The 22,583-nt window shown below is 41.0% G+C and overlaps 1 long non-coding RNA gene across 2 annotated transcripts in view; it reads right to left on the minus strand.

Annotated features, from left to right (window-relative positions):
- The window catches only part of LOC136847141 (uncharacterized), a 68,786-nt gene extending 49,833 nt beyond the window's left edge, over positions 1 to 18,953 (minus strand). The window contains exons 1-2 of one of the 2 annotated variants that reach the window (XR_010855630.1): positions 18,844 to 18,953; positions 12,913 to 13,164 (exon numbers count right to left, since the gene is read on the minus strand). This is a non-coding gene — a long non-coding RNA (uncharacterized lncRNA). Of the gene's footprint in view, positions 1 to 12,912; positions 13,165 to 17,092; positions 17,321 to 18,843 lie in introns of those variants that run through there. The other variant, XR_010855631.1, reaches the window with a different exon arrangement.
- Positions 18,954 to 22,583: the final 3,630 nt, after the last annotated feature.

Here is a 22,583-nt window from a genome sequence, read left to right on the forward strand (position 1 = left end):
GAAACGAAAACTGACAGTAACTGACCTCCATCTTCGACAGTAAATAATAAAAAGATATAATGTGTGTGATCATTCCTAACCTTCCGTAAGTACAAGCAAATAGAGCATATCTTTGAGTGTTCAATAATTAAGATCTGTTGCTTAATCTGTATGCAACTTCCGCCGGCAACAAAAGCACAGTAAAACCAAATGCGTTTTCTCACAATATAGTTTTCACTCCAAAATTTCATCTGATGCCTTGCACTTTTGGCCTACTCTCCATGAATATGATATTTTAATGATAAAATAAAGTTTGTTCATACTTACCTGGCAGATATATATATAGCTGTATTCTCTGTTAGTCCGACAGAATTTCAAAACTTACGACACACGCAGTGGGAGATCAGGTGGTTAGTACCCATTCCCGCCGCTGGGAGGCGGGTATCAGGAACCATTCCCATTTTCTATTCAGATTTTCTAGTGCCACTGTCTCCTGAGGGGAGGTGGGCGGGCACTATGAATATATATATCTGCCAGGTAAGTATGAACAAACTTTATCATTAAAATATCATTTTGTTCATGAAACTTACCTGTCAGATATATATATAGCTGAATACCACCATTGGAGGTGGGTACAGACAGAATAGGATTTGGAAAAAACACACTACAAGTAGGTGAAAGATATTTTGGTTCCTTACCTGTTAGCATAGCTGACTTCGTGATTACTGTCACCCAAGTCCGCTTCTGCTTAACTAGAGTCTCCAGCAAGGGTGTGACCTGTATAGCTGGTGAGTTCTAGATGATCTGTCAACGGGGGCGTGACCACAATGTGACAAGACCATATTGACCATACAATGAGGGCAAACGAAGCAAAAACCAACCACCTGACCAAGCCTAACTAAGTTAGGATAACGCAACTAAAGCTAATGATTGGGAAGTCCGCCACAGGCAGTCGACCCAACAACCATAAAAAACACTATCCAACCATTTTCTATAGGATAGGATGAGTGTCATCCCCTGCCCCAGGAAAGTATCTGCATGAAACGTATGGTCCTAGCGAGAAGCAGTTCTCATATGTCGTCTTCACATCTCTCAGGTAGTGTGAAGCGAACACAGAGTTGCTCCGCCAAAATGTGGCACCCAGAATGTTACTGAGTGACATATTTTTCTGAAAAGCCACTGAAGTCGCAACCGCCCTCACCTCGTGAGCATTGACTTTCAGAAGTTTAAAATCAGAGTCTTGACAGCATGAATGGGCTTCTTTAATCGTATCTCTCAGAAAGAAAGCCAGAGCATTCTTTGACATAGGTAAGTCCGGTCTCTTTACGGAACACCATAAACTATCTGAGGGACCTCGACTTTCCTTCGTCTTGTCTAAGTAGACTTTGAGAGCCCTAACAGGGCAAAGGACTCTCTCTGGCTCTTGAATAAGGATTTCAGCCATACCCTTGATTTCGAAGCTCTTGGGCCAAGGGTTAGACGGGCTTTCATTTTTCGCTAAAAAGGAAGGGCTTAAAGAACAAACCGAGTTATGCCCTTTAAAGCCTATATGCCTACTAAAGGCTTGCAGTTCACTAACCCTCTTTGCCGTAGCTAGAGCGGTTAGAAAAAAATAGTCTTCCTAGTAATGTTCCTCAATGACGCAGAACGAAGAGGCTCAAACGAACTGGACATTAGGAACCAAGCACAACATCCAAATTCCAAGAAGGAGTCCTTAGCCGGGCACCTTCGAGGTTTCAAGGATCTGAAGAGATCGTGAAGGTCTCTGTTGTTAGACAGATCAAGTCTCTATGCCTAAAAACAGATGATAGCATGCTTCTATACCCTTTATAGTCGAGACTGCAAGTTTCACATCACTCCTCAGAAATAAGAGGAAGTCTGCTATCTGGCTCACAGAGGTCGTGGTGGAGGAAATGCCCTTCTTTCTACACCATCTCCTAAAGACGGTCCACTTCGATTGGTACAAATTGCTGGAAGAGAGTCTTCTCGCTCTGGCAATAGCTTTCGCCACTGGTCTAGAAAAACCTCCGCTCTGGCCAGCTTCTCGATAGTCTGAATGCAGTCAGACACAGAGCGGGGAGGTTTTTGTGGTACCTCTCGAAGTGGGGTTGTCTGAGTAGATCGACTCTCATGGGCAGAAATCTCGGAAAGTCTACTAGGAAGGACATGACCTCTGTGAACCATTCCCTCGAAGGCCAAAATGGGGCGATCAACGTCATCCTCGTCCCTTCCGACGACACAAACTTTCTGATGACTTCTCCGATGATTTTGTACGGAGGAAAGGCATACACGTCCATCCCGACCAATCCCAAAGAAGAGCGTCCACTGAGAGCTCCTGGGTCGAGAACAGGGGAGCAGTAAAGAGGAAGTCTCTTCGTCTTGGAGGTTGCGAAGAGATCTACCAAGGGACGTCCCCAAAGCTTCCACAGTCCTTGACACACCTCTTGGTGTAGGATCCATTCGGTCGGGGAGCAGTTGTCGCTGCCGACTTAGAAGATCCGCACGGACGTTCTCTACGCCTGCAACAAACCTCGTGAGGATCGTAATATTTCGGGCCTGTGCCCACAGAAGAATGTCCTTTGCTAAGGCGAACAGGGACCGAGAGTGAGTTCCCCCGTTTCTTGAGGTATGAAAGGGCCGTGGTGTTGTCCGAGTTGATCTGGACAACTCGGTTCGAGACTCGCTCCTCGAAGAAAAGAAGGGCCAACTGAATCGCCCCCAATTCTTTGAGGTTTATGTGCCAGGACACCTGTTCCCTCCAGGTGCCCGACACTTCTTCCCTCCCAGTGTTGCTCCCCACCCCGAAATGGACGCGCCGAAAAACAACACTAGGTCGGGGTTCTGAAGTTGAAGAGAAAGGCCTTCTGCCAACTTCGATGGATCGAGCCACCACCAAGGTGATTCTTTACCTTTGGCGAGATACTCAGAGAAGCTTCCAGATTCTCCTTGTCGTGCCAGTTCTCTGCAAGGAAGAATTGAAGCGGTCTGAGGTGCAGTCTCCCCAGGGAAACAAACTTCTCCAGTGATGAAATGGTCCCCAGCAGACTCATCCATTCCCTCACCGAGCATGTTTCTTTCCTCAGGAAGGCTGAAACTTTTTCTAAACACTGAAGTTGTCTTTCTTGAGACGGAAATGCTCGAAAAGCCACTGAATCCATCTGAATCCCCAGATAAACGATGGACTGAGACGGGGTCAGATGGGACTTTTCGAAATTCACCAGAAGTCCCAGGGACTTCGTCAAGGTCAAAGTCGTGGAGATCCTCCAGACACCTTGTCATTGACGAGGCTCGAATGAGCCAATCGTCCAAATAAAGGGAGATTCTTATTCCTCCAAGGAAGCCATCTCGCAACATTCCTCATCAAGATCGTGAAAACCATAGGAGCTGTGCTGAGCCCGAAGCAAAGGGCCCTGAACTGGAATACCTGTCCCCGCAGGACAAATCTCAGGTATTTCCTCGATAGAGGATGTATAGGGACGTGAAAATAGGCGTCCTGGAGATCGAGAGAAACCATCCAGTCGCCTGGTCTTAGGGCTCCCATGACCGACTGGGACGTCTCCATTACGAACTTTTCCTTCAGAACGAAATGGTTCAACTTGCTGACGTCCAGAACTGGTCTCCAACCCCCTGACTGCTTCGGAACCAGAAACAGCCTGTTGTAAAAGCCCGGGGATTGTAAATCCGAGACTTGCTCCACAGCTCTCTTCTCGAGCATTTGATCGAGCAGGTTGAAGAGAATTTGTTGTTTCTCCTGATGATAGGATGGCGACAGATCTATGGGAAACGTACTCAATGGAGGCAATACGAGGAATGGGATCTTGTATCCCTTTTCGATGACTTGGAGGGACCAGCTGTCCGTCCCTCTCTCTCTCCAGGCTTTTGCAAAAGAAAGGAGCCTGGCTCCTACCGGTGTCTGAAGGTCTACGGAGTCATTTCTTGCCCCTGGTCTTAGAAGGGGCTCTACCTCTTGAGGGACCTCTGCCTCGAAAGGACGATCTAGAGGAAGGTCTTCCACGAAAGGGCTTCTGAATCTTGGAAGTCTGTCCAAGGGAAGAAGTCGAAGGGGCTGCAGGACGTCTAGAAGACTGGGCCAGGAGGTCCTGAGTAGCCTTCTCTTGCAATGTGGAGGCCATATCCTTGACTAAGGGTTGGGGAAAAAGATGGCTAGAAAGCGGAGCGAACAACAATTCTGCCTTCTGAGTAGGAGAGACCGACTTCGCCGTGAAGTTGCAGTAAATGGCTCTCTTCTTTAAAAGCCCCGCACAGAAATGGGCAGCCAGTTCTTCGGAGCCATCCCTAACCGCCTTGTCCATACCGGATAGGACACTAAACAAGTCTCCCAGGCTAATGGAGTCAGGGCTACGAGCCTGCAAGTCCAAGACTCCCAGGCACCAGTCCAAAAGTTAAAAACTTCTAAGGACCTGAAAAGGCCTTTCAGATGGTGATCAATCTCAGATAAAGACCAGGACACCTTTGCTGAAGAAAGGAGAGACCTTCTGGGAGCGTCCACAAGGCTGGCAAAATCCCCTTGGAAGAGGAAGGAACTCTCCAACCAACCTCCTCTCCTGTCTCGTACCAAATTCCTGCTTTTCCACTCAATCTTGATGGAGGTAGGGCGAAAGAAGTCTTGCACTGAGCCTTCCTGGAGTCCATCCACTCTTGAACCTTGCTAAAGGCCCTCTTCGTAGAGAGAGACGTAGCCATCTTCACAAAACCAGAAGACTTTTGTGACTTAGACGAGGTTAGCTGCGAGGGGGGAGGGCGAGGAGCAGAGGGTTGAAACTTGTCCCCAAACAAGTCTTTCAGCAGCCTAGTTAAGACTTGGTAGTCTGCAGAAGCTGAAGAAGAAGAGGACTGATCCTCAACTGCAGGATCCGAAGCGCAAGAAAGCTCTCCTTCTTCCACAGGAGCAACGGAAGGGGCAGGAGAAGAACCGGAAGGACGAAGTCCTTGCAGACCAACATGCAAAAGGGACTTCTGCTTGGAAGAAGTCCGAGAGGAGTCACGAAAGTCACGAGCAGAAGAATCAAAATGAGAGTCTCGACGAGCGTCCTGACGAGAATCCCGACGAGCTTCTTGACGAACGATCCGACGAGAGTCCTGGTGAGAGCGAGCAGCGAGGGAGGCGTCATGCCTCGCAGCAAGAAAGGCGTCGTGCCGAGCAGCAAGGGAGGCGTCTTGACGAACTGCAAGGGAGGCGTCCTGACGAGCAGCCAGGGAGGCGTCATGACGAGCAGCAAGGGAGGCGTCATGTCGAGCAGCAAGGGAGGCGTCCTGCCGAGCAGCATGAGAAGCGTCACGCTTAGCAGCATGAGAAGCGTCACGCTTAGCAGCATGAGAAGCGTCACGCTTAGCAGCATGAGAAGCGTCATGACGAGAAACAAGAGGGTCGTCGAAACGAGGGGCGTCAAGCCTGGCAGCGTGAAGCGTATCAGAAAGCGGGAAATTGCGATCCCTGCCAAGACCAGTAAAACGTTGAGCAACAGGACTTCTAGCGGGCGGCGAAGCATGAGACGACGACGAACGAGGAGAAGGAGAAGGGGAAGGTTTAGACCTCTTGATCGGCAGCCGGGAATCCTTCCGACGACGACACGCATCGGTCTCCTTCTGGGCCATTAAAGAAGCCAATTGCTCCTGCATGCCAAGGAGCAGCTTACGAGTAGGAGAAGATTCTACCTCAGGAGAAGGACTGATCCTATGAGAAGAAGAGGGGCGAGGGGACGCCTTCTTGCTTCTCACAGGGGAAGCAACAGCCTTCTTTCTGGAGCGAGCGGAGCGCTCAAAAGCGTCATCGTCCGATGACGTCCTGGTCCTCTTCTGCGGTGGGATGGCGTCAAAATCCTCCGGAGAAGAGCGAAGAGCGTCACGAGAAAAGGGACGTGAAGCGTCCCCTTCTTTGAAGCTTCTCTTCAAAGGGCGAGAATCCCGAGATTTCCATTCCCGACGCGGGGAGGAGGAATCGGGGGAAGAGAAGCAATCCTTGGCGATTCGTGCCCGTGCACGATCCTTGGCAGCCTGGGAAGCGTCATCAGGACATGCCGAAGGGACGCCAGATCGGTGGGGGTCCGCGTAACCCTCTTGCGGCTTTCGACTTGCCCACTCCTGAGTCCTGGGAGTCCGACAGAGGTCTAGACCTAGAGGCGTTATACGGCCGATCTGACGCCCCCTCCACAACACTAGGGGGACGGACACTATCACTGCACTTCACAGCACTTTGAAGAGCGAGCATATTAGCTTCCAAGGTACGAATGGAAGACATAATAATCGCCAGGGCATCACCATCCGCAGACACAACCCCAGGGTTAGGGGCAACACCACAGGGTTGGGAAGAGCTACGTCTACAGGAGGGTTAACAGGTGAAAACACACTACCCTGACTCCTACCACTTCTGGAGGAAGACCTCCTGAGCCTATCTCGCTCTAGCTTTCTCACATAAGAATCATAAGTCCTCCAACTAGCATCAGACAAAGATTCACACTCCTTGCATCGGTCATTCAACAAACAAACATGTCCTCTACAACCCGAGCATACAGTGTGAGGATCTACCGAAATTTTCGGTAGCCTCACCTTACAGTCTTGCACACGGCAAACTCGATAACTAGAAGAACTAGATTCAGACATCTTACTCCCAGGAAAAAACAAAGCCAAATCCAAAACAATCCACAATAGCGTATGCCTAGCCACAAGTCCAAGTCAAAACCAAAATCAAACAAATACTCAAGTGACAATCAAGTTTTATCCGAAATCCAAGACGGAGGTACTGAAAACAAGTGTTGACAGTACCGGCGACAGAGAAAATCTGAATAGAAAATGGGAATGGTTCCTGATACCCGCCTCCCAGCGGCGGGAATGGGTACTAACCACCTGATCTCCCACTGCGTGTGTCGTAAGTTTTGAAATTCTGTCGGACTAACAGAGAATACAGCTATATATATATCTGACAGGTAAGTTTCATGAACAAACTTCAAAGTAATGATATATTCAGGTCAGCTGCAACACTGGCAAATCTCTGAATAAATTGATAACCAAAAAATTTTCATGTTGTGGAGTTTTCAACAAATGCTAATTTTGTTTTGCAAAATCCTCATGAAATCAGATATCTCACAACTAAAACTAAAATATTCCATAAAATTTCTGCTTTGGTGAACGAGCTGATGCATTTGTAACATTTTTTTTTCCTGATAGTCTTTCATAATTTTGAAATACTTTTCAGTAAAGGAAATCAATAAAATATTGGTTTTTTCAGTAAAGGAATTCAATCAAATATTGGTTTAGAATGATTTGCTGATTTGCAAATGCCATATGATTTCCATACATTATAATTACTTTTCAAAAGGAGTTGACTGCTTAAGATGGCTTTAAGTCACTTTTAGTATGTTAGTCGTGCTCAACTCCAAGCACTCTATTTACAATAACTACAAACATGAAAAACTGTATTTACATTATTTAGTTATTCTGTACAAAGACAGTAATCATCTGGGTATTGTTTTGGCAAGCGCTTTCAATTGGCTGTATATGACCTTAGGCCTTTATTCAAAAGTTATTTTCTTTCTCTTCTGAACTCTGAAAAGATATTTTCCTATTTCTTGAGAAGTTGTTTCAAAATATTGTATTATATGCTTTATTTTGTTCATTTAATCAGGAGACACACTATCTATGAGTATTGGCAGTTTCAAACTGATACTCTAATACTTATCTAATATATTAGAATGTTTTTTTTCCGGTTAGAGGGAGAAATGAAGGACTGAAACTGAAGAAGGAAAATACAAGTTCTCTAAAATTTAAATAGCAGTGGGGCCATGTGAATGGAACTATTCTTGTGCAATTTTTTTTAAATTAGCACCATGTCTCATTTTGCACTTGGTATAATCACATGTAACCTTTAGTGGCAATGAACATACAGCAAAAATGTGCTGCGACACATTTCATATATCAGTTCCACCTCTTGTTCAATGATTTGGGGATGAAGAAACCACATCACTGATGTAGTAGATACGTAAATTTCTTAAAAACTCTATACTGTACTGTAAATGGATATATCAAAATATTTTGATAATGATTCTGACAGTTTCTTTGAGGGCTTTCTTTCCAAACAAGTAGGACCAGTGCCAGAACAAAACAAGATGTAGGGCTTTTTGTTAACGAAAATTACACAATTCAATCTGTTGAGCGAAAGGTTTTCTAGGAATTAGTATGAGGACTACACTAACAAGCCCAAGCACCAGAAATTATAAATTTCTGTGGCGGCACATTTTTTACACTAATCAATGCAGACCACACTGCACACAGTTCTGCTGTGATAACAAATGCAGTAGGTCAAAAGAAACTCGCCTGTTACATAATACCATGCTGCAGCGAATCCTATACCAAAGAGATCTAGAGTTATCTGAACAAAGTGTCCAGTGCAAGCTTTTATGTCTTACATGCTTACTGTGCATAACTTATGATATTTATACTTAGTAACTGCATATGCATAACTCTAGGAAAAAGGAAGTTTGGTCAGATTTGTACTTTTCACATAATCTAAGGATGAGGAAGTTCAAGTATTGGAGGATATGTCATGTCTACATATACAGGCTCAAACACTCTCTTGGCTCTCCATGGGAGAAGCAGTGAAAGTCTGCATGTAAATACATTTTCTTCATCTAATTTTGAATGGAAAATATTTTGTCAGCCAGTGACTTACTTGCATCTTTTTACATGAACTTAAGGGCTGGCCTGTCAGCTCCCAAAAAGTTGTATGTGATAACTTTTATCAGGTTTAGAATGCTTTTACCTTTGATTTCAAGTCATGTCACAAAGATTCAACTTGCGACTTTCACACTTTGGCTAAATCTATAGTAATATATTAATAAAGTATCCCTGATTTTTTTTTATCTGCATAAAATTAGAAACCTACAGACAAGGCAGCTATCTATTTTTGTTATGGCAATGTTACGAACAAATTGGGCATGACACAGGTTTCCTGCCGTTTCTAATGTAGCCAGCTCATCCCTCACTCTGATTTGTAATGTTAATTTTTAAGAGATAAAAGTGCTACTTAAAACACTCCTTTCTGGGATACAATTTTCAAGCCTACAGGTGACAGAGTATGGTGATGTATATGCTATCCATCAGCCTCCAATACCACTGTGCAGCATTTTGAAAATAGTGTGTCTCCAAGTACTATTATACTTTTTGATTACATCAAAGAATATGGCAATAATTACTCATCTGCTTGCAAATCCTGTAAAAATATGGTCTTTAAGTGACATAATGGGTCCAGTATACATATACTTTTCCTGTGATCCAAAATGAGGTGATTATATTGTTCTTCTTTAGGTACTATGTTAGTCTTCAGTTTAAAATGTTCTCCACTAATTTGCTTAGACAACTTTCTAGGAGGAAATACATTGCTACTCCGCTTTTTCATGCTTCACTTTTCCACACTTTATTTTGTCGTAGATTTTTGTGGAATATATCTTTCACTTTTCTGCGGGAAGTTCCACCAATCGGCAGATTTTTTTCTATGGACTGTATATCTAAAATTATCACTACTAATTCACATTTTTTCATAGAGCAACACTATCTATTCACTAATTACTGTAAATAAAGATAAAATCCACGAAGGAAACGGAAACACTGGAGTGCTGCGAGGCCTTTCGACACTAGTCCTTTACTTAGCAGCGCTCCAGTGTTTCCGTTTCCTTCGTGGATTTTATCTTTATTTATATATTCATCACGTTCCATATTTTCGTGATTCAGTTATACTAATTACTGTATTTTTTCATATCGTGTTCGTGATTAAATACTGATCTTTATGATAAAAATTATTTACAGTACTTATCACGATTTACAGTGTATCTGTTAAGCTCATTCCCGGTTGGGCCCCAGACTAAGAATAATAGGTGTACGATTCTCTCTCTCTCTTTCTCTCTCAGAGGGTAATGCAAGATGTATTTGAAATTATATTACTGTAAAGTGTTTTTGGATGATAGAGCGTATTGTACAATATTTAAAATATTCGCTAATTATTTTCACTTTATTTTTCAGTAAAAGCAGACTGGAAAATAAAATGAAAATAATTAGTGAATATTTTAAATATTGTACAATATGCTCTATCATCCAAAAGCACTTTACCGTAATATCATTTCAAATACATCTTACATTACCCTGAGAGAGAGAGAGAGAGAGAGAGAGAGAGAGAGAGAGAGAGAGAGAGAGAGAGAGAGAGAGAGAGAGAGAGAGAGAGAGAGAGAGAGAGAGAGAGAATCTGTTATGTTCAGTGTGGGGCCAAACCAAGAATGAGCTTAATAGATACATTTTTATCATAAAAATCTGTATTTAGTCACGAACACAATAAGAAAAATACAGTAATTAGTGAATAAACAGGGTTTTTCTATATAAAAAAAGGTGAAACAGTGATAATTTTAATTGTTTTTACCAATACATAAAGAAAACGGGACGCCTTCAAAACCATGAAAGAAAACGGCTATGCTTATGTATACAGGGGTAACTTGATTAGTTGTCATATGTTTTGTAAGACGGATTTATTTAATTTGTATTACAGATTTTAGTTTGTATCAAACATTTTATAGATATTTTGCTGTGTTTACATTAACATTAATGTTCTGAAATTAGTATATCATTGTTATAAGCATTTTAAGGGGCGTAAATACAAAAGAGTAACATTGTAAAAGGGTACTAATCTAGGATGACTCACGGTGTTCTGGGATGATGGTTTGGGGAGTATTTTCGTTTGAATTGATATTAAATTGTTTTAGTTTGATAATTTAAGGTATATTTTTGTTTGAACTACTAAATTAGGCAGTGAACTTTTAAAATAGACAGTTATAAGCGTTTTAGTTCAAGGGGTATGGGGTTGTAAGAGACCGCATCGAGGTCTTTCAAGCGCACGTGTGCGTGCGTCATCCATCGGAGGAAAGAAAGACAAAAACAAGAGCATCCCGTTTTCTCTCTCTCAAGGAACGCGACTTCTACCATACAATATTTCCGTCTTGTTTCTCCCTAACCATTGTTGTCTCGATTCATGTACAATCACCACTACTTGCGCTGCCATGCAAGTAGCCTATTCCAATCATGTACTCATAATGTTCCACCGAATCTTCTGTATCAAACTGTATGTATGTTTCTGTTTGTGAAGACGCCAAAAATCTCGCCATTTCGCATACACAGTATTATGCTACTGCACTGTATTCATTAATCTGTCTCGAATCTTATACAATTGGCCATATGTGGAATTTCCGGGCCTTTAAATTGATATATGTTTTATCATTTTGCGTTTATTATGTCTCTCACAATCGCCATCTGTTTGTCTGCCGACAAACACAGATGTCCGAAACATTACCTCTGTTTTTCCCTCTCTGTGTGCTGAAACTACTTTGCGGCTCGCACCAGCCAATAACAACTTCGAAGATTCTGTACATTCGTTTTACGGGCTGCTCTAGAAGCAAGAGCCCGTGCTGGCACAAGGCCAGCTAAATCTAAAACAACAACGTACATTCATTCAGTAAGGAACCACCAATAAACCAGACAACACCAAGCCAGTATGTCACTCTATACCATCCTTACAGGGTATTTGGATGTTATAAGCAGTTGTATGCATTTTGAGAGGGGATTTTGCATTTCCGCGGACTTTGCATTTCCGCGGACTTTGTATTTCCGCGGACTTTGCATTTTCACAGTGGGTTCTGGAACCTATCCCCGCAAAAAAGTGAGGGATCACTACAGCTGATAATCAGATGAGTTGCTAAGATCTTTGTCAGCCATAGAAAGCATGGGATCTTTCATTAGACCATCTTAAGAACTTAGGTTGTAAGAATTCAAGTACTTGAGCAATAAGACCAGTGACTAAGCTCCACGAACATAAATCATAAGAACATGCTTCTAATACCCCAAATCAGGGGACTACTGAGAAACATTCATTTTGCAACAACCCATACAATGAAGGGGCAGGGTTACACTTCAAACATTATCTGAGCATCCTTCCAACTATTTTCCAAGACAAAGCATACAAACGAATTCATGATAATTACATGACAACACTAATCAGACTTATGTTACAGGGTCACATAGGACATACAATTAATACAAATCACAGACAACTTAGTATGACCAACAAGTACCTACGAATCTCACCACACATGGTTATACTCAGGCATCTGTTCTGTATAGCTGGTGAGAATGACAACATTCACCTTAATAATACTCAAAAGAGCTTTTCTTCTGAGTGACTTCTATGTACACATCTCCAATGGAACACTTTATTGTCTAATCAATTATTGTACCTCAAACTTACCTCATATTATTACATATGTATGTATTCATGTACCTGGATGACCAAAAGCTATAAGTTCCTTTGTTCAACATCATGCAACATGATGGATAATTCTAAATATTAGAAAATTCGAGAGTATATCTTCTATTTCTTAGGAACTAAAATTAATGCTATTTACTTGTGCTCCTATAAAAATACAATTTATACATAAGCAGCTCTTAACTACAGTACCTTAAAATTCACTGATTTTTTATATCCTGAGATACAAAATAAATTACTTCCGACCGTAACTACTAATTATGAAAATGGTGGTCTAACAAGATTTTCCTAAATATAACAAGATGTGGTGGTGATTTATCAGCAGCTTTCTTACCAATTAACACAAAAGTGGGTTAGAAGTCTTCAAGGGAAGCTTCATGTTTTGACAGTTTAAATTCCATTGCTTTATCAATTCTCTGGACATTGACTTTGAGACTGTATAAATTTGATAAAGTTCACCACTATTTACTATAACTTACCAAATTGCCATCCTAAAATCATATGAAAGAACTTTACATGAATGTCGACCACCTTGCAGAGGCATTCACAGGGTCACTACACATGCATTAAGGGATAAAATGGCTTACTTTGCAAGGTTACAAATCAAGAAGACTTACTGGCATGAAAGAAGATGGGTCTAGCTGTGGTTCAGCAACCATTTCAATGAAAACATCCAAAAGTCTAGACGGATTCAGTGAGGACTGTAGAAAGAGTGAAGCTGTTGCCTCTTCAGAAACAAATTTTCACAACTTTTTTCATTCTTTCAGGTATATTCTGGAATCCCAACCTCTGACAGGGTGACCTCACTGTCCGAACATAAACCACACGAGAATGCAACCATCTTTAACTGTTTTCTTTCCATTTTACATCTGTTGGACAAAGGTCTTCAGTTAAAATACATTCATAGAGGAAAATCTTCAGTTAAAATACATTCATAGAGGAAAATCTTCAATTAAAATACATTCATAAAACATAAGGTGTAAACATCAAAAAATATGACAGGATCTAACACTCAGATCACTCATAAGCCATTTCTTCTTTAAAAAAATAAAATTTTGTACTAAATTCAGTGTTACAAAAGAAATATCTTGGTCTTATAGATTATGAGGATGATGTAGAATAAAACTGTGGTATATAAATTGTAAACCATATTTAGCAAAAACTTGAGGAAATCTAAAGGCAGCCTCAACAGACTTGGTAACAAAGAGAGCACATTATCCTACATTATTGTATGCAAGTCTGTATGTAATCCAAATAATTGCTTTCAGTCTCTCTCTCTCTCTCTCTCTCTCTCTCTCTCTCTTATCAATGGTTTGTTCAATCTAATCATATGAAAAAGTCAATGGTCTATATAAAAAAAGTTGTAAGGTTCAGCAATTAAATCAATCAGTTCACAAACACCATAAAAACATCACTCGGAACAGAAGGGTGAATGAAAAGATAAAAACACATATGTACTACTCATTCCTTTGCATTTCTCCCTACATACAACTGTGACTATGAATTCAGAGCTAACACAGTCATACCTAGGGCAAACAGAGAAAAAAAAAGGTGGGACAATATTTCCACGCAATTTAAAGACAAAATAAGTAAACATTCGCCACAAGAGCTCAATGAAGTAATTCACTTTACTGTAAAGTGTCCAAGTTATAAAAAATCAATGACAATCATGAATCAGAGATGAGCATTAGAGGAGGCAGGTGTCCTTCCCCCCCAAAATTTTTAAAGCGTTCTAATTCCAAAGAGTGATGACGTCCAAAACCAGTACAATCATGGAAACAAACAAAGCCTGGGGAAGATGGAATTTCAGGTAGTGTGTGCACAATGCAGAGAACTCAGTTCACATTTCCCTACAAAGGGCAAATCTGACACAAAACTGTTGATGATGGTGGTAAGTAGGATGTTCCCAAAACTGTTATAATAAAAAAGATTGCAAATAAATTTGAATTTCTGAATTCTAGCAAAGGCAAGTCTACAATCATTATGCTTTGGGTCCTGAGTTTCAAATCTCCAAACAGAATGTCTTTTCTATATATGCAGCACCTAAAATGATCTTGGTACTGTTTATAAAACTCCAATACCTCTTGCGCTTCCCACTAGTGCTGAAAAGAGTGTTGGAACTGAAGCAATATGTAGTTAACGTTAGACAGCTAGGTGGAAGAGCAAACAGGTCATGCTTCAACAGCATATGGCAGAACGCAATGCAGCTACAGAAAACAGAATGCTGCCAAAGCCAAGCCGTATGTGGTGCTCTCATCTGGGGCTTTAGATTGATAAATCTATTAAAAAAAAAAAACTCTCAAGGAGCAGCAGCAGAGGTCAGCAGCAGCAATGGCAATGGTACCTACCACAAAGGTGACAGGTTTTCATTATCAATGAAGAATTCCTTTTGAACACTGCAACAAATAGGTCCTTGAAAAACTTGCAACGTTTGACAGAAGAGCAAGAAAAATCTTTTATATAAATAAATAAATTAAAAAGGAATCAATACTTCCATACCATTTATATACAATAAAAGAAACCACTGCATTTTTCCCTATAAGAAAACATTAACTGCAGGTACTTATTTAATGAATTAATCCACTTTAACTGTATAATGACCAGTTGATAAACAAACACAAATAATCCTCAATCAGCAGAGAGGGCTTCAAACAAAAATCAGCCTGCAAAGAGAGAAGTTAAAGGAAAAGGTAATGGGCAATTTTTTCACGATATTCTCAGACAGTCCACTGCATTACCAAACTCTTAATAAAATCAAAAGTCTAAAATAAAAAACTTACAACAGTTGAGATTAACCTCTTACACTTGGAGGAAGTGCCATAATACTTTATTTCCTATCCAACAGTGAATTTAATTTTATAACATCAAATGACCGATGATTCTGGAAGTTATTCCACTGGGACTAAACTCTACGGGGTAGGTCATTAAAGAGGTGGGTTTTCCCAAAAAATATATAAAGGCCTAAAATATTTTCCAAGTCCACTGTTACTGTTTTGATGGTGTTTGTTCCATAAGTTCTTTGGCACTGGCCATGTAATAATTACCTACCATCTTCAACCAAATAAAACCTCATAAATCCCGAAGAAAAAGAACTTGGATATTTTTGGAGTCCTCAGAGTTTTCATGAGTTTCTTCTGTTGAACACTGGCTGCCTTGTAATACATCTTATACAGTAATCTAAAACATATAAAACAACGGATCATGTCAAGATTAGTGAACCCAACATCACCATGTCAAGAACAGCAAACCCTATGATCCCCATGTAAAGAATGGCCAACCCTTTCTGGTCTGAACTCCAATTCCACGAGGGCTAGTACTAAACATAGCGAAACAGTGATTCATCTACACTGTTTCGTCGTGTTAGTACTAGCCCCAGGGGGGGGAGTCAAATGTATTTCGCCTTGTTTAGTACTAGCTCCTGGGGATCAAATGTCTGGTACCGAAGTGGTCATCTCTAGAACAGCAAACCCAATTATTCCCATGTAAAGAATAATGAACCCAATAATCTTCTTGTAAAGAATAGTGAACCCTGCTGAAGAAAAATTCTGAAGAAAAAGAACTAGGATATTTTTGGACTCCTCAGAGTTTTCATGAGTTTCTTCTGTTGAACACTGGCCGCCTTGCAATATATCTCATACAGTAATCTAAAACATATAAAACAACGGATCATGTCAAGATTAGCGAACCCAACATCTCCATGTCAAGAACAGCGAACCCTATGATCCCCATGTAAAGAATGGCCAACCCTTTCTGGTCTGAACTCCAATTCCACATGAGGGCTAGTACTAAACACGGTGAAACAGTGATTCATCTACACTGTTTCACCGTGTTTAGTACTAGCCCTGGGGGGGGGGGGGTCAAATGTATTTTGCCTTGTTTAGCACTAGCTCCTGGGGGATCAAATGTCTGGTACTGAAGTGGTCATGTCTAGAACAGCGAACCCAATTATTCCCATGTAAAGAATAACGAACCCAATAATCTTGTAAAGAATAGCAAACCCTGCTGAGAGTGGGTTCGCTAATCAAACCTTGGCAGAAGGAGTCAATTACTTAAATATGTTCTGTGCAATATTACGGAGGGGGGGGGAGATGGTCCTTTGCCTTATAGGACCTGGTATGCAATGTTACGGCAGTGGGGGGGGGGAATGAGGTGGCCCCTTTCCTGTTAAAACCTGGTGTGCAAAGTACGGTTAGGGTACTCAGTACTACAATATTTGGACTTACAAAGGGCCACATGACCCTGAGGTAAATTGTGTTGGGATGCATCCCCACATTTTTCACTGACTTTCATAGAGCTTGGGGTCAGCTGACATGGAAGGGTCGACCAGGCAACGACCTAGTGCCTTAGGGTAGGTTAGGTAAGATGCAACCCTTTAACTGTCCTAGCTATATTTTTAAGCAACACAGTTGCTTCAGTGACCATTACTGTTGATACACATGAAATTAATATATATTCGGTAATTTTTCGGAAGACTCCAGCCAGCCGTTTTTGCATGGAAAACCAAATTTTCTGGTAGTTTTTTTGTTGTTTAGTTGTGCTCTGATGATGATATCTCGCGCAAATGTATAGTTTGCCCCCTTACTCTATATGTATGCAAAAGGAATGGGTAGTCTCGAGTACGCCGCGGCAAAACGGCGCTTCGCGCCTTATTTGCATTTTTTAAAGATTGTCGCAGGCACGTATATATGGCAAGCGGTAATATTGCGCTGCGCGCGCCCGCCACAGGGGTCACAGGACATTAGCAATTAGTCAATGCATTAAAAAATGACACTTCTAGACTAGATTTTGTTTCCTTACCTTACTACTCGGAGTCTGATGTTTCAGCAACACCACCAGGGTGAACGTAGAACACAATCCTTGCCACACTTGGGACACTTCACCTTCTTTGGAAGAACGCCGTGATCTCTGAAAAATTGTACAGATTCGTCATTTTTCTTAAAAAACCGGCTAATAGCCTCATATTCAGTTACAGCACAACCGTCACAATTGGAAGCCATGACTACACTAACTTGGTTTTCAGTCTGAACCGGCTTTTTTCCGACGACATCCTTGGAAACACGAAAGAAAAGTACTGTATAAAAAATATCTGAATTCTGATTGGACGATTCAAAATTCAACTCCAGTAGGTCAGCACAGATAAGGAACAACTGAGGGGAACGCATGCGCAAACGGGTTGTCGTCGTAAAACACACCAACTGAAGTCCAGCAAAAAGCAGGATCCAATAGTAATGCTTTTACTACAGGTACTGTATTCTAATTGAAGAATCTTGTTTAGTGGGTGGAGTCATTGCGCATGTAGGCGAAAATTGTCACAATGCGCATTTATCAGGAGTGAAAACAAACATACGAACGTAACAAGAGCTACCCATCTTAACAGTGAAAACATAAACAATGGACTTAGAAAAAACTGGCAACTTATGTAAGTTTAGTATTTTTTTTCTCTGTTATTAATCATTTGCGAAGATAATGCATAGAGAAGAAGTTTGTAGTTTTTATGTCTTTTATTCAAGAAAAATATAAATTTTAATGTAGAAGGTGGCTGGAGTCTAACGAAAAATAACCATATATTCTTTCAACTGATTATGTTGTGATTTGTGCATTTCCTGTATTTCTCATGGGTGCAGTGAAGTCATTCTTGGTTTCCCCCCATTCGAGGGCCAGGTTTCCCACTGAAATTCCCATAACTGGAAGCAGGAGGAATGTAAAACATTAACAGGCCTACTTTACACCTTTAATAACGGTTAAATGTCTGAAGATACGAGGTTCATGTATAGGCTATGGCTTGGGACTGAAGTACCACTGTATCACCCAGTGGGCCTCGAGTTAGGGTCGTTTCGGCCAAAAGCACGTTTACGCACAAAAAGGGCGCCGAGTTTAGTACCAGCCTCTTCGGGATGTAAGTAAAACATAAAATAATGATGGTAAATACTGTAAACATAATGGTATACACCACAAACATAACCGTCTCACATTATTTTGGACGTTACAGCCTAAATGACTAACGGCCGAAACGACCAAGACTGCCTCAAATTACCCGGCAATCAAAGTCGTTGTGGTGTGTGTGTGTGTGTGTGTGTGTGTGTGTGTGTGTGTGTGTGTGTGTGTGTGTGTGTGTGTGTGTGCAACATATAGCATGTTAGCATGATTGCTCACATATACAAAAAAACTAACCTAGGGCTGATCAATGAGTTCCTGTTGCCTACCCACTGTCCTCCACCATGGCCTAGGCTACTGAAAAGGAATATTCACTAGTATCTGTCCCTTCCACCCTTTGAACTAAGCTGACTGCAAGACAACCTCACATTTCGAAGTATTAAAACAAGATGAACAACTTAAAACACTATACGCAAACATTTATGGGTATAATTATTCCTTCCCCAAACTGTCCATTCAAAAGTCAGGCTACTTCAGGCACATCATAGCCTAGGTAGGATACAGTAATGTTTAGGCTTCTGAGCCATTACACACTACGCCAAACGTTACGTGACATATCAGCAGATCTCTCATTACATTTTGTTTGATTTTAAAGTAAATCTAGGGCACGATACCTGGAAATATGCAGTGAAATGTTGAATAACAAAGAACGCAAGCAGGTTTTCACTCGGCATTGTCACTCTTTGTCAGTCGCCACTCACAGGCAGCCGCAGCACGATCATTGAAGAATCGTTTCCTGTGTCATATTTATAATATTTTTCTTATCCCAATTTATAAAATATCAACGTTGAGTTAAGTATATATTATTAGTTAATATACCAAAATTTTCACAAATTTATTCAATATTAATTAAAAAATACCCTCATGTAGATAACATACACACAACTTAATCGCTGAGAACGCTTTCAATGAACCTTCAAAGGAAAGAAAATGCCTAAATAATTTGGCCGTCAAACGTACGGTAAGATATACCTGACATTCGTATTTATTTCCAATTTAGAATAAATAAAATACAGTTTAAAATATATTCATACCTGCTTGGATTTACTCAGAAATTAATTTAAAATTTGGAAAAAGGTATACAAAAATTTTTAATCTAAAATATAGGGTTTTTGTGTGACGTCATTTTAACTTCTTTAAAAGTGAACGGAAAGAATTGAACATTGCTACAAAGGAAACTAAATAAAGTACTGCAAATCAGTTTGTGTGGAGATTGATTATGTCTTGTGGACGTGATCATAAGTTAATGTTACATACAATAAAAAGTGTTCGTAAACATATGCTTTTTTTGTTAGTTTTCTACTGTCTGATGTTTGCATTTCTGAATATAGACCTGAATAGCCTATAGAGTTTAGGCCAAAGGCAAACTGATTATCATTTGAACCTAAACAAGGAAATGCACAGCGAAGCATAGTGTTCGTAGTGTTTTTAATAAGTCATATAAAAGATTGGGCCTTGAAACTGAACAGTAGCGGATATTCTTAATGTATGATTCATTCTGAATTTTTAAAACCCAGTCATATATTTTTTATCCACTCCATATTTTAGTATAAGGTGAAGCAAATCTGTCGCCAAAACAGAAATACGTAAACACACCAAAGGTGCCATAGTTTGCTGTACAGTTTCAACTCAATAATCTTCAACTGTGAGTCTTTAAATCCTTGTGTTGAACATCAATGGCTTAAGATGGAGTGCAACCTCAGTAGTTTGATGGAACAGACCGCTGAGAGTTTGGAATGTAATAAAACATAATTGGTCTTACAAAAGAGAATAAGCTGGAGAGACATTCATGGTGATCTAGGGGTGGATTTGATATGACAGTCACACAGAATCAGCCATGGAGGAAGCAGTGTAAGACATGTTACAGCAATATATGTGTAAGACATGTTACAGCAATATATCACCATATAAACAAAATATTACTTTCAAGCACAGAGATAGGGAGACTTAACAGGGTAACTTCATATTCCTTGACCAAATATATCTGCTTGAATGGTGTCAAATGAAGAAAGCATCTGGCTCTCATAATTGGATTAGAACCATTTCTGCTCTTCATAATACACTTGGAACCACAAGACAGCGACAAAGCCGTCTGTTCAATGAATTTGTTGTCTATGAGCAATTATCAACCTAATTGCTAAATAGCAATGCTGTGAATTAGAGGTATACTGGGTAGAAACTTTCAGATCTTAAAGTATAGCAACTGGGACTGCTGTATGACCAGGCATCCTGCACAAAAACAACTTTTAAGTCAAATCTCATAAAAATGTTAGCACGAGAGCATAGCTCTATGATGTACTGCACTTCAGTTTCCATGGGATCCCAGCGTTGGTAACACATTCAAGCTGGCAATGCCGTGTTTGACAATAGTTAAAAAAATGGCAAAGAAGGAAAAATAAGCTGGTTTGAAGATGTTGAATCTTCCTGACTTTCCTTACAATGACCCTCACATACTTGATAGCCTTAAGTATGAAAGAATCTGAGCTAAAGATGCCACCTGTATTGGAGTGACAAGGGACACACACAACTGCAATCAAAACCCTATGTTCTTTACCACTGAGGAATTACTGACAGTATCGCACTTGTTCTTGTTTGGTTATTCCTGAAAAGAACTCTGCAAGTTCTGCATCATGGTGAGCATCAAGTAAAGGAAATTGCAAGTCTCTTCCTTAAGGCTGTTACAAGGACATTTTATTTACAAATTTTGTAATGCATCACCAACAATTTAAGCAGCAAGAGGTACTTTGGTTATCATATGGGCCAATTCTTTCTACCACAAACTGGATTTTCTTCCTTCTTGAGCAATAATTATGAGCTTTTAGCTGTGTAATGCACTAAATATAATTGCATTATATATGTTCATCATCCCCACTGCAATGTTTGAGGGGCAGTTGCCAGTTCTCTGTTGACGAGGCTACTGCACAGTAATCTACAAGCCATAGGCCTATGTTTTCTCCAAAACTTTGAAGTTCTATATTTATAGTATTAATATAAGGATGGATGGGTCATCAAATTTATGCTAAAAAGCCACATACTGGAGCACTTTCAGCCATTTAGCACTTAAGACAGTGAAAAGCGGGAATTAGAATATTGGACAGCAAAATTAAGATCTGGAAAATAACCTAGATGCAGCACGAGGCACTAAAAGTAAAAATGTGAAAAAACCATAATTGCACTAAGAAGTAAGTTAGAGAGGTTGGACAGCAGGATGGAAGAAAGGAAGTAGGAATGGAGTAAAGTGAAGTTCTAAAAAGTGGGTCAAGCTAGAGGCAAAAGGAATGATGCAAACACCCTTTAGTAATGCGTACAGCCCACCACAAGAGGTGCACTGGCAGAACTAACCCCTACAGGGTTGAGTTATTGACTGGAAGTTTTGATCTAAGCTTTATTATACTCCAAATAGCTTGATTTAATGTGTATATTTTTTGCTGAATGAAAGCACCAATCTTTTGCAGAATACTGCATAGACAAGTGTTAATTCAATTTTGACCCCAGTATTGGCCATATTACTCCAGCCTCCGGAGGCAAGTTGCAAAACAGTGCTGGTGCAACAGCAAACTTATTCCAGTAGAGTACATCTTAGAGAATGTGGCCAGTGCAAGGACTGTTCATCAGATGGAGCAGTAACTTTACTCAAACTATTGCAAGGTGTCAAAGAAACGAGCAGGTAAAAGTTACTGCTACTTTATTACAGATCCAGGCAGCTTATATAGCGGCCGACTGACGCCAGCCCGCGAGAGACAATGGAATTGACTGTGACCTGAGGTCGAAACAATAAACAATAATATACAGTGAACGAGTACAAATTACAATACAAAACATACAGAGCTACAATATGGATACAGTCTTGATGCCTGTGAATAAAGAAACATGTGATACACAATGTGTGACATTTGTATAAACACGCATAAAGTAAAAATGATTAAATTGCGTGACCTGGCACGTTTTAGGCGTGACTAATTGAGCTTGAAGAAAATGGGAAGTCACCAAAGAAAACAAGCTCAGCGGAGACTTAATTAATGGCGCCGCGAAACACTATCCCGGCGCCCGATGTGGTGACTTTACAAATACTCCCCCAAAGACGAGGGACGCATCTGACTAATCCCTGTATCTGCTGGGGCGCTGAAGGTGCCGCGGCTCCTTGAAGATAACGGAGGGCCTCCCGCCTGTGAGGCTGCTGGTTGGGCGGTCCCTTCCTGGGGCGGCGGCCCTGCGGGGTGAGGGCGTGCTGGAGTGCGGTTGGGCGGAAGGGGTGCTGCGTCGCTGCCAGGACTCTCCGACAGGAAGGCGGGCTGTAACCGGTCTATGGAAACCCAGTCGTCCTTGCCTGGGAGTGCCAGCTGGAACACTTTGC

This window comes from Macrobrachium rosenbergii, chromosome 16, assembly GCF_040412425.1.
Source record: "Macrobrachium rosenbergii isolate ZJJX-2024 chromosome 16, ASM4041242v1, whole genome shotgun sequence".
In the NCBI taxonomy this organism is placed as follows: Eukaryota; Metazoa; Arthropoda; class Malacostraca; order Decapoda; family Palaemonidae; genus Macrobrachium; species Macrobrachium rosenbergii.